Below are 15,623 nucleotides of genomic sequence, written 5' to 3'. Positions count from 1 at the left end.
TCCTGGGCTAGATGACATTGACTGAGGGATTCAGGAGTAAGATCGCATGTGGGGAAAAGTATGAAGGCAAATGTATACTTAGGTGAAAAGTTGAGATTATAGAAAAGGAGTTCTAAGACTGTTCTAGGTTTTTGCATCAATTTGTGGGTGTGGGTGGCGTGTGTTGTGTGGATGATGGACTTTCCTTCAAGTACTGTGGCAATAATTAGTGTAGAAAACAAGTCTGAAAGCCAAGTTTCAATTTCTTCATTAAATGTCAATAAGTGACCAAAGATCTGTTTTTTATTTTGATGATGAGATGAGATGTTAAAGGTCACTAGAGATAAAGATTTCAAAGAACTGTGGAATGGATTGACTGCACATTAACATGGCAGCTGTTGGAAGAAGATCAGATGAAGTTGTTAATGGCCCAAGTGAATGAGGTCAAATGTTCTTGGGATGAAGAATTGGCCATATGAGAATAAAAGCTGGTGTCTCTATTTATTGTGGGCTGAAAGGTGTGATGAGGTGATGAGGTCAAACTAGTTGGCTTTATAAGCAATGCAGGGTAAAGGAAACTCTGGGTAGTAGAAGTTAGACACACATCAAGAATATGTGGGTAATTACAGGGAAGAATTACCAACTTAAGACTAAAGAAAAAAATGGTTAACAAGGCTAGGCTTGTATAATCATGAAAATGGAGAGTGGGAGGGAGAGGAGACAATAAGGTCGTGCATGTAGTAGGGTAGAAAAGTTGAACATGGTGGCCCATGCCCATCAATCCAGCACTTTGGAGACTAAAACCAGAGGATTGCCATGAGTTGGAGGCCAGTTTGGGCTACATAGTATATTCTAGGTCTCCCTAAGCTATAGTCTCAGCAACAACAACAACAACAAAAAAAAGAAAATATGATAGAAAGAAATAGAATAATATGAAGATAGGCAGCAGGACCACAGTCATGGCTAGTTATAACTGGCTTTTAGGTTTCAGTGTTTTTTTTTTTCATTATTAATTCTAATCCATCCATCCATTCATTCATTCATTTATTCATTTGTATTCTTCCCTTTCACTATTTCCCTGCCTGTCCCTCTTAATCTCTTTTCTTTCCTCCAAATGCTATGCCATATGAGCAGTTCAGGGTTCTACAAAATACCCTGCAATTTCTCTATTAGTCTTTTTTTTCTCTGTAGAAAGGAGTCTAAGTCTGTCAATAGTTCCAAGATATATGCTTCCTAATTTGAGTCTATTTGCACAAAGTACAACTGTAACAGTATATATGCTGCTTTAGAAATGTATCCAGGAATCTTACCTGTGGTGCCCTTTTTAAAAAAAAAAAATTTAATTTTTTAAATTATTTTTAATTTTATTAATTACTGTTTATTCACTTTGTCTCCTCCTGTAGACCCCTCCTTCCTCCCCTCCTTCCTTCCCTCCCAATCCTGCCCTCCCTCCCTCTTCCCCACCTGTGCCCCTCCCCCAGTCCACTGATAAGGGAGATCCTCCTCCCCTTCCCTCTGATCCAAGTCTATCAGGACTCATCATGAGTGGCTGCATTGTCTTCCTCTGTGGCCTAGTAAGGCTGCTCCCCATTCAGGGGGAGGTGATCAAAGAGCCAGCCACTGAGTTCATGTCAGAGACAGTCCCTGTCCCCATTACTATGAACACACTTGGACACTGAACTGCCACGGGCTACCTCTGTGCAGGTGTTCCAGGCCATCTTCATTAGTGGTGCCCTTTTTTGGGTTACTTTAAAAATTACAATGTGTGTTCCCAGGAGTAAATGAGGGCATTACTTTGTAGTATTTTTTGGTCATTATTAGTGTTCAGTTTTTGCTTTTAGTATAGCAGTTGGATGATTGGGTATTTATTCATCTATTTATCTGTTTACTTATTTATTTTAAAAAAGGAGAAAAGAGCAATGACATAAATAATGTAGGTCAAGGAGTTGAACAGTAAAACAGTGGATTATATGCCTGTGCTTTAAACAGTTATTCAGCCTAGTTTTATTTAAACATTTCCAAAGCTGTTTTTGATTATTTCCTTAATTCTGCTTAACAGAGTCTAGTATATGAATCCAAGTCCAGAAGTGATTCTTACTAAAAGTTATAGCAATTGATACTAATATATATATAATATATACCTTAGACATTTATTCATTGCAGAGGGGCATATTTAAGAAGGAAACCCAATGTTTTAACAGCTAAGAAAAAAACTGGACATTGGTATAATTTTAACTCCTTAAGAAATATTAATTCATTGTGTTATCCAACATCCTGGGTAAAAATCAAATGTTACTTGGTTTCATACAAGAGGAAGTACTTTTTCTTTTCTTTTCTTTTCTTTTCTTTTCTTTTCTTTTCTTTTCTTTTCTTTTCTTTTCTTTTCTTTTCTTTTCTTTCCTTTCCTTTTCTTTTCTTTTCTCTTCTCTTCTCTTCTCTTCTCTTCTTTTCTTTTCTTTTTTCTTTTCTCTTCTTTTCTTTTTTCTTTTTTCTTCTCTTTTCTCTTTTCTCCACTCTTCTTTTCTTTTCCTTCCCCTTCCCTCCTCTGCCCTCCCCTGCTCTCCCTTTTCTCCCCTCCCCTCCTCTCTTCTCTCCTCATCTCTGTAGTCCTGGCTGTTCTGGAACTTAGAGATGTAGACTGGGCTGGCCTCTAACTCAGATATTTGTCTGCCTTTGCCTCCAAAATGCTGAGATTAAAGGCATATACCACCACCCGGCTGGAAGTTATTTTTTTTCTTTTCTTTTTTTTTTTTCTTTCTAAGAATTTTTATCTTTTTTTATTCTTTATTAATTAATTATTTTTATTAATTACAGTTTATTCACTTTGTATCACCCCATAAGCCTCTCCCTCCTCCCCTCCCACTCCACCCTCCCTCCCCCTTCTTCTGGCTTGCCCCTCCCCAAGTCCACTGATAGGGGGAGATCCTCCTCTCCTTCCTTCTGATCTTAGTCTATCAGATCCCATCAGGAATGGCTGCATTGTCATCTTCTGTGGCCTGGTAGGGCTACTCTCCCCTCAGGGGGAAGTGATCAAAGAACAGGCCTATCAGATTATGTCAGAGGCAGTCCCTCTTCCCATTACTGTGGAACTCACTTGGATACTACGCTGTCATGGACTACATCTGTGCAGGGGTTCTAGGTTATCTCCATGCATGTTCCTTGGTTGGAATATGAGTCCCTGGGGAGACCCCTGTGTTCAAATTTTCTGGTTCTGTTGCTCTCCTTGTGGGGTTCCTGTCCTCTCCAGATCTTACTATTTCTTACTTCTTACTTAAGATTCCATGCACTTTGCCCATCAGTTGTCCTTAAGTCTCAGTGTCCACCAACCGTTTCTCTGACAGAGGGCTAATATCCAGTATATATAAAGAACTAAAGAAGCTGAAAAACAGCAAACCAAGTAATCCACTTAAAAAATGGGGAACAGAGCTAAACAGAGAATTCTCTGTAGAGGAATATCGAATGGCAGAGAAACACTTAAAGAAATGCTCAGCTTCATTAGCCATTCAGGAAATGCAAATCAAAACGACCCTGAGATTTCACCTTACACCCATCAGAATGGCCAAGATGAAAAACTCAAGTGACAACACATGCTGGAGAGGCTGTGGAGAAAGGGGAACCTTCCTCCACTGCTGGTAGGAATGTAAACTTGTACAACCACTCTGGAAATCAATCTGGCACTTTCTCAGACAACTAGGAATAGCACTTCCTCAAGATCCGGCCATACCACTCCTAGGCATATATCCAAAAGGGGCTCAAGTACACAATAAAGACATTTACTCAACCATGTTTGTAGCAGCTTTATTTGTAATAGCCAGAAGTTGGAAACAGCCCAGATGCCCCTCAACTGAAGAATGGATGCAGAAATTGTGGTACATCTACACAATGGAGTATTACTCTGCAAAGAAAAATAAGGAAATCATGAAATTTGCAGGTAAATGGTGGGACTTGGAAAAGATCATCCTGAGTGAGCTGTCCCAGAAGCAGAAAGACACACATGATATATACTCACTCATATAGACATATAACATAGGATAAACCTACTAAAACCCTGAACATCTAAAGAAACTAATCAAGAAAGCGGACCCTGACTAAAACGCTCAATCCCCATCTCAAAGGGCAAAAAGGATAGACATCAGAAGAAAAAGAAAACAGGAAACAACCTAAGAACCTGCCACAGAGAGCCTCTGAAAGGCTCTGCCCTACAGACTATCAAAGCAGACACTGGAAATATTTCTTAAGGTCAAGAAAGATATCATGCTTTCTCATAAACTTAAATATAAATTTATCATACAAACATTATTTTAGAGGATCACAGTAAGCCCATCTAATTCATAATTTAATTTAATATGAGAGGGAGCCCTATACAAATTTGAACAATTTTTATAGTAATCTATTATTTTCCTCTTGCTATGATAGTTTCATAAATTTAATTATTCCCAAAGCAAATCTATTCAGATATTACAAAAAGATAGCGACAGTACACATAACATGTTTTAAAAGTGATTGCAAAGATTGTTCATAAGATTTAGATTGTAATAATGATTTAACACATGTATGGGTCACATTGTTTATTTGTTTTCTGTTCACTCAAATACGTGAACTTATGCTCTGATTTCTCCCACTGCTCTACTCCTTCTTTGATATACTCATACTTCCTCTGAAATATACCTGACTTAACCTTGATCCTAAAAACTAAATTGCTTTAAACATTTAATAAATGCATTAATGGAAAAGCTGGAACACTTATGATAATTTCTCCAAGTTTATTATAACCACATGTTCTGGAGGAGTTCTTGATTTAGTTCTGTTGCTCTGGGTATTGAAATCAAACACCCACAAATGAGTTCACAGACATTGGTTTGGAGTCATCATCAATGTTAGTCCCAGTCTTTTTGTTAGTACCCTTGATCAAATTCTTTCATGATGAATTTGGGAAGTAGTGTCAGTGTTCAGAATTTAGATTTAAGTTTTCCACACTGCAACTGCATAGTCATAAAGTTCTGCAATCTTACTCAATCAAAATAACGGTTATGAGTAAGCACTCTCTTCTCTACTTTTTCATTTCTTTAGTTTTCTTATTGGTTAATCTGATTTACCCAGTCTCTATAAAAACATTTATCTCCCTACGTAAAAAAGTGACCTCCTTAAAGGAATAAAATAGATTTTGGAGAGATGGCTTGGTGGTTTCCTCTGCTGGCTACTTTTACAGAGAGCGAGGTTCCATTCCCAAATCTACATGGTGGCTCATAACTGCCAGTAACTCTAGTTACAGGGCATCTCACACCATCTCTTGACCTCCATCTGTGGCGGGCATACACATGATGCGTGAACATAGCTGTTATCAAAGAACACATAGAATAGTTTTTGAAAAATTGAAGAAGAAATGTATAAATTTGTCAAGCTCAAGTGTGGTGACACACTACTATAATCTTAGCACATGGGAAAGTGAGGTAGTGGAATAAGAAGTTTATGTCCAGCTTGGGACAGAAAGTAAAGCCTTGTGATTAATAAAAATAATATAAGTACATTTTGGAAAGAAAAACGAAAAGTGACATTTCAAATGTAAAAAAAAAAAAAAAAAGTAAAACGTGAGCCAAACAGTGTTCCATTAACCAAGATGGCTTAGAAAGTCCAGGACATTTTCCAGTGAAATGAACCTATGCATATCATGAAAAGGATAAACCTACTAAAATCTGTACATCTAAAGAAACTAATCAAGAGAGAGGACCCTGACTAAAATGCTCAATCCCCATCCTGAAAGGCAAAGAGGAAGGACATCAGAAGAAGAAAACAGGAAACAAGCTAGAAACCCGCCACGGAGGGCCTCTGAAAGGCTCTGCCCTACAGACTATCAAAGCAGATGCTGAGACTTATGGCCAACTGTTGGGCAGTGTGCATGGAATCTTTTGTAAGAAGTGGGAAGTAGTAAGATCTGGAAAGGACAGGAACCCCACAAGGAGAGCAACAGAACCAGAAATTTGAACACAGGGGTCTTCTCAGAGATACTCCAACCAAGTACCATGCATGGAGATAACCTAGAACCCCTGCACACATGTAGCCCATGGCAGTTTAGTGTCCAAGTGGGTTAAATAGTAATGGGAAGAGGGATGCTTCTGACATAAACTGATTGGCCTGCTCTTTGATCACCTCCCCCTGAGGGGGGAGCAGTCTTACCAGGCCACAGAAGATGACAGTGCAGCCACTCCTGATGAGATCTGATAGACTAAGATCAGAAGGAAGGAGAGGAGGACCTCCCCTATCAGTGGACTTGGGGAGGGGCATTTGTGAAGAAGGGGGTGGGAGGGTGGAATCAGGAGGTGGGGAGGGAGGGGAAAAGGGAGGGGCTTATGGGGATACAAAGTGAATAAAGTATAATTAGTAAAAAAAGAGAAAAAAGATCAACTGGGAACTGTTAATATATTTGTTTTTTTTTTTTTTTTGGTTTGCTAGTTTCTTTTTTTTTTTCTTATCATTTTTTTATTTTTTTTTATCAGTTACATTTTATTAACTCTGTATCCCAGCCGTGTCCCGATCCCTCATTCCCTCCCAGTCCCTCCCTCCCTCCCTCACTCCACCATGCCCCTTTCCAAGTCCACTGATAGGGGGGACCTCCTCCCCATTCATCTGATCCTGTTTTATCAGGTATCTTCAGGACTGGCTGCAAAGCCCTCCTCTGTGGCCTAACAGGACTACTCCTCCCTTCGGGGGTGCTGTTAATATATTTGTATGACAATAAAAAATGGTTAATAAGCATCATGAAAGGGCATGCCACAATCTTCAGGAATCTTACTATCTAATTCATAAAATTGAAAGATTTCAAGTACTGTTTGTCTGTTGTAAACTGATTTTGTTGTTGTCTTTGTTGCTCTCTTGTTTGCTATTTTCTTTGAGCCTTTCTTAAGAGTGGGACTTATTGTCAATAGTGAAGACACAATGGATGAGAATGTTTCAGCATAGTGAAGAAACTGAAGAGAGGCAGACAAGTGTGTCTACAGGGACTTAGCATTGGTCATAATCTCAATGTTTTATCTTAAACATTTGACATTCCTTTAAGCACATAACTCCTTATATTCATTCAGACACTTTAAATATTCCTTCTCCAGGATTCTAACATGTGTTTTGTATATCTGAGTAATTGATACTCATGGGGACTTTCTCATTTGGCTTCTACATTTTATGCATAGGAAAACTGAGGTTCAAAGAGAAGAATGGAGATTCAAAGTTGATTTTTCTCCTAAAGTAAGCTTCTTCCTAATTTAACAAGAGAATGATATTCCATGTTCTTTAAATTTTGGTTTCAATAGAAAGGAACAGGCCTTTGGTTTATAGGATTTCATAAATACATATCTATGTATACAGATTATTTGATTTGATTTGGAAAGGATCAAAGGGGAAAGTGAATGTCTGAGTTCAGTTATTTCCAGTTCTAAACCTGTGACCGTCTGCAGAGCAATTCACTACTGTAACTGCCTTCTTCCTGTTAGTTTGGGCATTACCAGGACAGGATGGGAGGTTTCTTCCTATTGCCTGCCTGTGTAGATACTTCCTTCTTATACTTGGCACCCAGCCTTCCCTAAGTAGCACGCATTTCAGAGCTATGTGGTATTTCAGAGTGTGTTCGTTGGATTATACTTGCTGTTTACTTCTGCTTCTAGTAGTTTGTTGCCTACTGAGTTGCCTACAATTTGCTACTGTACACAACCATGAGCTGAGTCATTTATTATAACCTTTGAGGAGCATTAGAAGTTTGTTTTCCTTCTCCTTTTGAAAGCGTTTTGAGTGTTTCATGGCTGTCCAGTGAAGTCAAAAGATATCATTTTGCCTATGTTTGTATGCTAATGAGACACATTGGAGAGATAGCTCAGTAAGTAAAGTGCTTGTCTAGCAAGCATGAGGAAGGATGCAAGTTCCATTTTCACTAATATAAAAAAACTGAGTTTGATGACATGTGCTTGTAATCTCAGCTTTTAGGGAAGCTCAGCGAAAGGTAAGAACTCTCAGAGCTTCCCTGACAACCTTGAGTAATCAGGAAGCTCTGGTTACCAGTTGACCAGTTGAGAGTTCCTGTTTCAAAATTCAAGGTGGATGGTTCCTGAGGAATGACATCCGAGATTCACCTTCTGGTTTCCACAGATGTGTACACATATGGACATGTCCCCCTGCACACACACATACAAACATGAAGTTAATAAGTTGTCATCTGATTAATATAGAATAACAAAATGTTTGGTCATTTTGATCTGATAGCTCTACTATTTTCTCTTCCATTTCATAAGATTTTTTTATTTCTTTTAGAAAAATATCCATATTGGTTTTTATTTGTACCCACTGAATTTGAAGCATAGTAACCCTGTAGGTGTATTTCATTTATTTGTATTAGGATCACATTTTACATGGAGATTAATTTTTAAAATCTATATTGTGAGCAATTGGTCATTGGTAAGTAAAGAATGTTCCCATTGTGCTGTATGACAATATTGGTCTTTTTCTTAGTGCTTACTATATGAAGAGATACTTTCGTGCTCCATATTCATTTAAATTTAAATTTTATATGTATGAGTGTTTGTATATATGTTAGTGTACCATGTGTATGTAATGCTTGTGGAAGGATATCCTGAAACTGAAGTTACAGGTGGTTGTAATTTGCCATGTGGATGCTGGGAACCAAACCCAAGTCCTCTGCCAGAGCAGTAAGTACTCTTCACCACTGAGCCATCTCTCTAGATTCTGAGGAAACTGAGACGTTATGGGGTCAGTGAACTTGGTGCAGTTAACATAGCTAGTAAGTGGCAAAATCAATATTGTTCTCAGACACCTGGCTCAAGAATCCATACACTCCCTTTCTGGTGGGAACAACCTCCCTATGAGAACATACCCCTCACAAAGGCTTTCCTTCATCCCTCTCCAGAAGAGGAAAAGAAGAAACAAAAGGGAAAGTGTCTGGTGCAGAGCCCCAATTCCTACTTTATGGATGTGAAATGCCCAGGATGCTGTAAAATCGCTATGGTCTTTAGCTAATTCGGAAGTGATAGTCTTGTGTGTGGCTGTTCCACTGTTCTATGTCAGCATACAGGCAGAAAAGCAAGACTGACAGAAGGATGTTCCTTCAGGAGAAAACAGCACTGAAAGCACTCATTCAAGATGAGTGGGAACCATCCCAATGAACACATTTTTGATAAAAAAAAAAAAAAAAAGAATCCTTATATACTTTAACCTGTATGCTCCTTTACCATATCTTACATGTCTACTCTGAAACATCAGGATAATTGTCATGCCCTCTAAAAGAAGGTTAGTATCATAAATGACAGAGTTATACTCAGTAAAAATATGATACAGTACAGGGGAGAGATTGCTTGGTTAGTAAAGTGCTTGTCATGCAAGCTTGAGGGCTTGAAGTTGGATCTAGAGCACCCATGTAAGAGTCGATGCAGTGACATTCTTTTATAACCCTAGCACTGGAAAGATGGAAAGAACTCTGGGACTTGTTGACTAAATCTAGTCAGTTGGTGAGTTTTAGGTTTAGTGAGAGACTATGTCTCAAAAATAACGTGAAAAAGTTATTGAAGAAGACAGCCAACATCGACTTCTGGCCTACACATGAATGCACAACACACCTTTGTTCAAAATATATTTTCTTTTAAATAATAGACCGCAAGGTGTTACAGAATTACTCCAAATGATACTATGATGTGGTTAGTAAAACAAGTGAGCCTATGTAGTAAAACAATGTGAGTCTAAGGTTCTACAGCCAAGGCTACACAGAGAAACCCTATCTTGAAAAAACAAACAAACAAACAAAACCACTCTGTTTCCTCTAAGTCAAAGTAATATAAACCTAATCTTATTTTCTTCATAAAAAAAGCATTATAGTAAGGGTTATTCAGATTAATTCCTGGCTTACTAAATAGAAACAGCCTTAGCTACATTTTTAATCAACTGTTTAATCAGCTGGATATGATTAATCTGAACACTGCTTGGGATAAAATTGTTTAAAATTTACGTAAGTCAGTTAGCAATAACCAATCATGTGAAAATATGTTTAAAGTACTAAAAAGTCACTATACAATGTTGCTATTGTCACAGTTACTGCCTTGCTTCTCTGAAACTAATCAAAACGGGTTTCAATTTCCTTTAGTGTACATGTTGATATGTAATATTTGTGTAGGTGCCCACAGAGCCCAGAGGTGTCGATTTCCCCCAGAATTGGACTTACAGGTAGTTGTGAATTCCATGACCGGAGTACTGGGACTGTAACTCAGTTTCTTTAAGAGTGGTATGCTCTCTTAACATCAGAACCATCTCTCTGGCTTTTTAATCGAACGTTTTTTGTTTGTTTGTTTTTATTTTGGAAAACAGCTTTTGGAGAAATTTCCTGAGAGTTTATACTTTGCTTTTTTCATTGTATATTCTCTGTAGATTTTATAGAACAGAGTTGGTCTTGGTTACACACACCTTTAATCCCAGCACTCTGGAGGCAATGGCAGGCAGATCTCTGTGAGTTCAAGGCCAGCTGGCCTACATTGTAAGTTTCAGCACAGCTAGAGCTCCACAGAGAAATCCTTTCTTAACCCCCCAAATTAACCAGACACAAATTTTATAGTACAGGTTATTAGTCTTGACTTGAGTTGTCCTTAGAGAAAGTAATGGTGAGCTGAATAAGGTGGCACATACCTCTAATCTCACCACTTCAAAAGTGGAATCAGAAGGATCAGGATGAACTCAGTGTATTCTCTGCTTCATTAAAAGTTCAAGGCCAACCTTAGTTACATAAGACTAACAAAAAAGAATAAGAAAATAAAGCGATAGCTAATGAGATCTGAAGAATGATTATAAGTAGGTAAAGAAGTGATAGGAATATTCTTTGTTGAGAGAAGCAGGGAAAAAGCAGCTCTGGGACAGGAAGAAGCCTAAGACTACTTGAAATGGAAAGAAAGCTGATGGATTGTAACAGAGAAATAAAAAAGTTAGATTAGACAAGGAACACACTAGACTATGTGTGAGACCTTGCAGGACAGAACTTATGTTTTCAGATCGTGAAACCATTATTAAAGTAGGATTGGAGGGCTGGTGGGATCAGGTTTTTATTATGTGACTATTGTTTTTTACTGGCTGTGTCAGCTTTTACTATTGACGTTTTAACTTTTTTTTTTTTTGTCAAGCATTTGATTAATGTTCAGTCTCTCCCACAATAAGCTGTTGGAAGACAGATACTGTGTAAAATCCATTGCTTTTTTACAAGTGCCTTGTGTATAGTAGGAAATCAATTAATACAGGTTAATGACTCTATTAACAACATTAGTAAATGTATCTTTTTAACTGAGTATTTATTTGTTTGTTTATTTATTTCCAGTAATAGGATGGGTGTCTACTGTTCATGAGACTCTGAATTCAATTTTCAGCTAGTAGAAAAGAGTTACTTTAAAAAATTTTGAGATGGAATTCACACGATGCAAAATTGAACTTTTTGTTACATTTGTTTGTTTATATAAAGCACAGTACATGTGGAGGTTAAAAGACAATTTGTGGACGTCTGTTCTTTCCTGCTATGTGGGTTCAGGGAACTGAAATTAGATTGTTAACATTGGCAGCAATTCCTTTATATGATAAGCCATCTCACGAGCCCAAAATGAACTTAAGGCAGTTTATTTAGTAGTATGAGGTTAGGATATATATCGTTTGGCTTTTTTCTCCATGTTTTTCTTGCTTTTTCTCTGTGAAGCAAGTAACAGAAATTAGTCTTCCATCACTTTTATGTCTCAGAGCTAACACTAACAACATTCTCTTTGCTCTCTTGTTTGACAGTAGCTAAACAAACCCCAATTTCAGAAGTGATCCTGTCATGTCATGGAGGAAGGAATGCTGCACAGAGAAGCAAAGCAGAATCAAAACCTGAGGCAGGAATGAAAGAGAGAACTTGGCAATAGAAAGGAGTCCTCAGGAGTCAGTTGAAGACCCTTACAGTCTGAAAAACAAGAAATCGAGCATATACGGTCTTAGAGCTGAAAGGAGATATTAACACACGCCCCTACACATAACTAAGAAGCAATTTACAGTTAGTAACCCCTTGGAAATGAACATTTAGTTTCTTCCAACAGAGTTTCACAGGGGAAACAAACTATTCTTAAGGATAGGCTACATTTCTAGCAGTAGATGGCCAAGAGAAAATGAACTCAATAGCATCTTTGGAGGTTCTTTGTCTCATAATGTCATATCATGGCTGTATTTTTTTAAAGCTTTATGTATATATTAAAGCTTATGGTTTTGTGTTTTTATGGGATTCCTCTGTGTGTGTGTGTGTGTGTGTGTGTCTCCATGTATATGTGTTACTTTTGCTTGTTTCTTTGATTCTTTTGCTTCTCTTTGTTTGTTTTATCCTATTCAGATTGGTTTTCTTTATCTTTCTATATTATGTTATATTTTGTTATGCTATGTTTTATTTTATTATAATCTCTTAGATGCCTGCTTGTTATTAAAGGAGAAAGGGAGTAGATATAGATGGGATGGCAGTCAGAGAAGAAACAGGAGTCTATGTCTATATCTGTATATCTATATGTTTTGTTTTTTAATTTAATTTTAATTTATATATTCACTTTATATCCCAAACATAGCTCCCTCCCTCCTCTCAGTTCCACTTTCCCACCCTGTTCTCCCATCGCCCTTTCCCTTCTCCTCATAAAAGGGGAGCCCTCCCCCAACCCACCCCAGCACATCAAATGCCATCAGAACTGAGCTCGTCCTCACCTACTGAGGCCAGGAAAGGCAGCCTGTTAATGAGAAGTGATCAAAAGCAGGTAACAGAGTACATGTCATAGTACCTGCTCAACTTACTAGGGAACCCACATGAAGATCAAACTGCCCATCAGTTACATATGTGTAGGGGGCCTATGTCCAGTCCATGCATGCTCTTGGTTGTTGCTTCCATCTCTGTAAGCCCTCATGGGCATAGGTTAGTTGGCTCTTTTGGTCTTCTGTGGAGATCTTGTCCCCTCTAAGTCCTTCAGTTTCTCACCTAATGCTTGGCTATGAGTAGCATCTGATTGCTACTGGGTGGAGCAATCAGCTGCTGGGTGGAGCCTCTCAGAGGACAACTATGCTAAGGTCCTGTCTGTAAACACAGCAGAATATCCTTAATTGTGTCAGGGGTTGGCTGTCTCCCCTGGGGTGGGTCTCAGTTCGGGCTAGGCAATGGTTGGACATTCCCTCAGTTTCTGCTTTATATTTATCTCTGCACATCTTGTAGAGAGAGTAAATTTGGAGTCAAAGGTTTTGTTGGTAGATTGGTGTTTCCCTCCCACCACTGCTAAAGTCCTGTCCGGCTAGAGGCTGTCTCCTCAGTCTCCATGTTAGTCTCCAATGCTAGGAGTCTCAATTAGAATCATCATGGTGTCCTCCCTGGAACCTACCCTGTCACAAGTTTCCACCTTGTCTCAGAGATGCCCTCTCCCCTTAGCTTTCCCTTTTCTTTCTAAGCCCTCTCCTCTCCCCACATCTGATCACCCCTTGTTTCCATCCCTCCACACTCTCCTATCTGGTTCCCTCTCTACTTCTTCTTCTACTCTCTTCTATTTCCCCATCTGGGTAAGATTCAAGAAGGGCCTTCCTTGGGCACTCCTTGTTACTTAGCTTCTTTGGGTCTGTGAATTGTATGTAGTATGTCTATCCTGTATTATATGGCTAATACATGCTACGTGTGTCTTTCTGGGTCCGGATTACCTCCCTCAGGATGATTCTTTCTCATTCCATCCATTTGCTTGCAAATTTCATTATTTCCTTGTTTTTAATAGCTGAGTAGTATTACATTGTGCAAATGTACCATATTTTCTTTATCCATTCATCAGTTGAGGTACAATTGGTTGTTTCCAGTTTCTGAATTATACAAATAAAGCTTCTGTGAACACAGTTGAGCAAATATCCTTGCATTATGGTGGAGCATCTTTTGGATATATGCCCAGAAGTAGTATAGCTGGTCTTGAGGTAGAACTATTTCCATTTTTCTGAGAAAGTGTCAGATTGATTTCTACAGTGGTTGTACAAGTTTGCACTAGCACTAGCAATGGAGGAGTGTTCCCCCTTCTCCACATCCTCACCAGTATGTGCTATCGCTTGATTTTTTTATCTTAGCCATTCTGGTGGATGTAAGGTCTCAGAGTCATTTTGATTTTCATTTCCCTGATGAATAAGGATGCTGACCATTTCTTGAAGTGCTTGTAGGCCATTTGAGATTCCTTTGTTGAAAATTCTCTGTTTAGCTTTGTACCCAGTTTTTAAAATTGGATTATTTAGTTTTTAGGGGTTTTGATTTCTTGAGTTCTTTATGTATTTTGTATATTAGCACTCTCTTGGATGTAGGATTGGTAAAGATCTTTTCCCAATCTGTAGGCTGTCATTTTATTCTCTTGACAGTGTCCTTTGCCTTACAGAAGCTTTTCAGTTTCATGAGGTCCAATTTATTAACTGTTGACCTTAGAGCCTGAGCTGTTGGTATTCTTTTCAGGAAGTTGTCTCCTGTGCCAATGAGTTCAAGATTACTCCCCATATTTTCTTCTATTGTATTTATTATTTCTGGTTTTATGTTGAGGTCTTTGATCCACTTAGACTTGAGTTTTTGCAGGGTGATGATTATGGATCTATTTGCATTTTTCTTCGTGTAGACATTCGGTTAGACCAGCACCCATTTGTTGAAGATGCTCTTTTTTCCATTGTATAGTTTGGGTTTCTTTATCAAAAATCAAGTGTTTATAGTTCTGCTAGCTTATTTCTGGGTCTTCGATTGTATTCTGTTGATCTACCTGTTTGTTTTTATGCCAGTGCCATGTGGTTTTATTATTACTGCTCTGTAGTACAGCTTGAAATCAGGAATGATGATACCTCCAGAATTTCTTCTATTTTACAGAATTGCTTTAGCTATCCTGGGTCTTTTTATTTTTCCATATGAAGTTGAGAATTGCTCTTTCAAGGTCTGTAAAGAATTGTGTTGGTATTTTGTAGGAAATTGCATTGAATCTGTAGATTGCTTTTAGTAATTAATCCCACTGATTCATGAGCATGGGAGATCTTTCCATGTCTGGTATCTTCTTCAATTTCTTCAGAGACTTGAAGTTCTTGTCGTATGGGTCTTTCATTTGCTTGGTTACTGATACACAAAGATATTTTACATTATTTGTGGCAATCGTGAATGGTGTTTTTTCCCTAATTTCTTTCTCAGCCCATTTGTTGTTTCTATAGAGGAGGGCTATGAATTTTTTGAGTTAATTTTGTATCCAGACACTTGGCTGAAGATGTTTGTCAACTGTAGGGAGTTCCCTAGTACAAATTTTGGGGTCACTCTTGCATATTATCATATCATCTGTGAATAGCAATGCTTTGACATCTTCATTTCTAATTTATATCACCTTGATTTCCTTTTGTTGTCTTATTGTTTTAGCTAGAACTTCAGTTATTATTTTGAAGAGATATAGTGAGAGTGGACAGCCTTGTGTTGTCCCTGATATCAATGGAATTGCTTTAAGCTTGTCTTTGTTTACTTTGAAGCTGTCTATGAGGTTGCTTTATATTACCTTTATTGTTTTTAGGTATTTGTTTTGTTCCCTGATCTCTCCATGACTTAACATTAAATGGTGTTGGATTTTGTCAAATGCTTTTTT

The 15,623-nt window shown here is 38.1% G+C and overlaps 1 protein-coding gene and 1 pseudogene across 7 annotated transcripts in view; both read left to right on the top strand.

Moving 5' to 3' along the window:
• Positions 1–15,623, top strand: part of Atp11c (ATPase phospholipid transporting 11C) — a 223,876-nt gene that overhangs the window by 75,937 nt on the left and 132,316 nt on the right. The gene's annotated exons all lie outside the window — the stretch shown is intronic.
• LOC132649866 (small ribosomal subunit protein eS27-like) lies at positions 8,584–9,802 on the top strand (annotated as a pseudogene).

This window comes from Meriones unguiculatus, chromosome X (genome assembly GCF_030254825.1).
Source record: "Meriones unguiculatus strain TT.TT164.6M chromosome X, Bangor_MerUng_6.1, whole genome shotgun sequence".
Classification (NCBI taxonomy): Eukaryota; Metazoa; Chordata; class Mammalia; order Rodentia; family Muridae; genus Meriones; species Meriones unguiculatus.
This window is presented reverse-complemented; position numbering and strand designations above follow the sequence as displayed.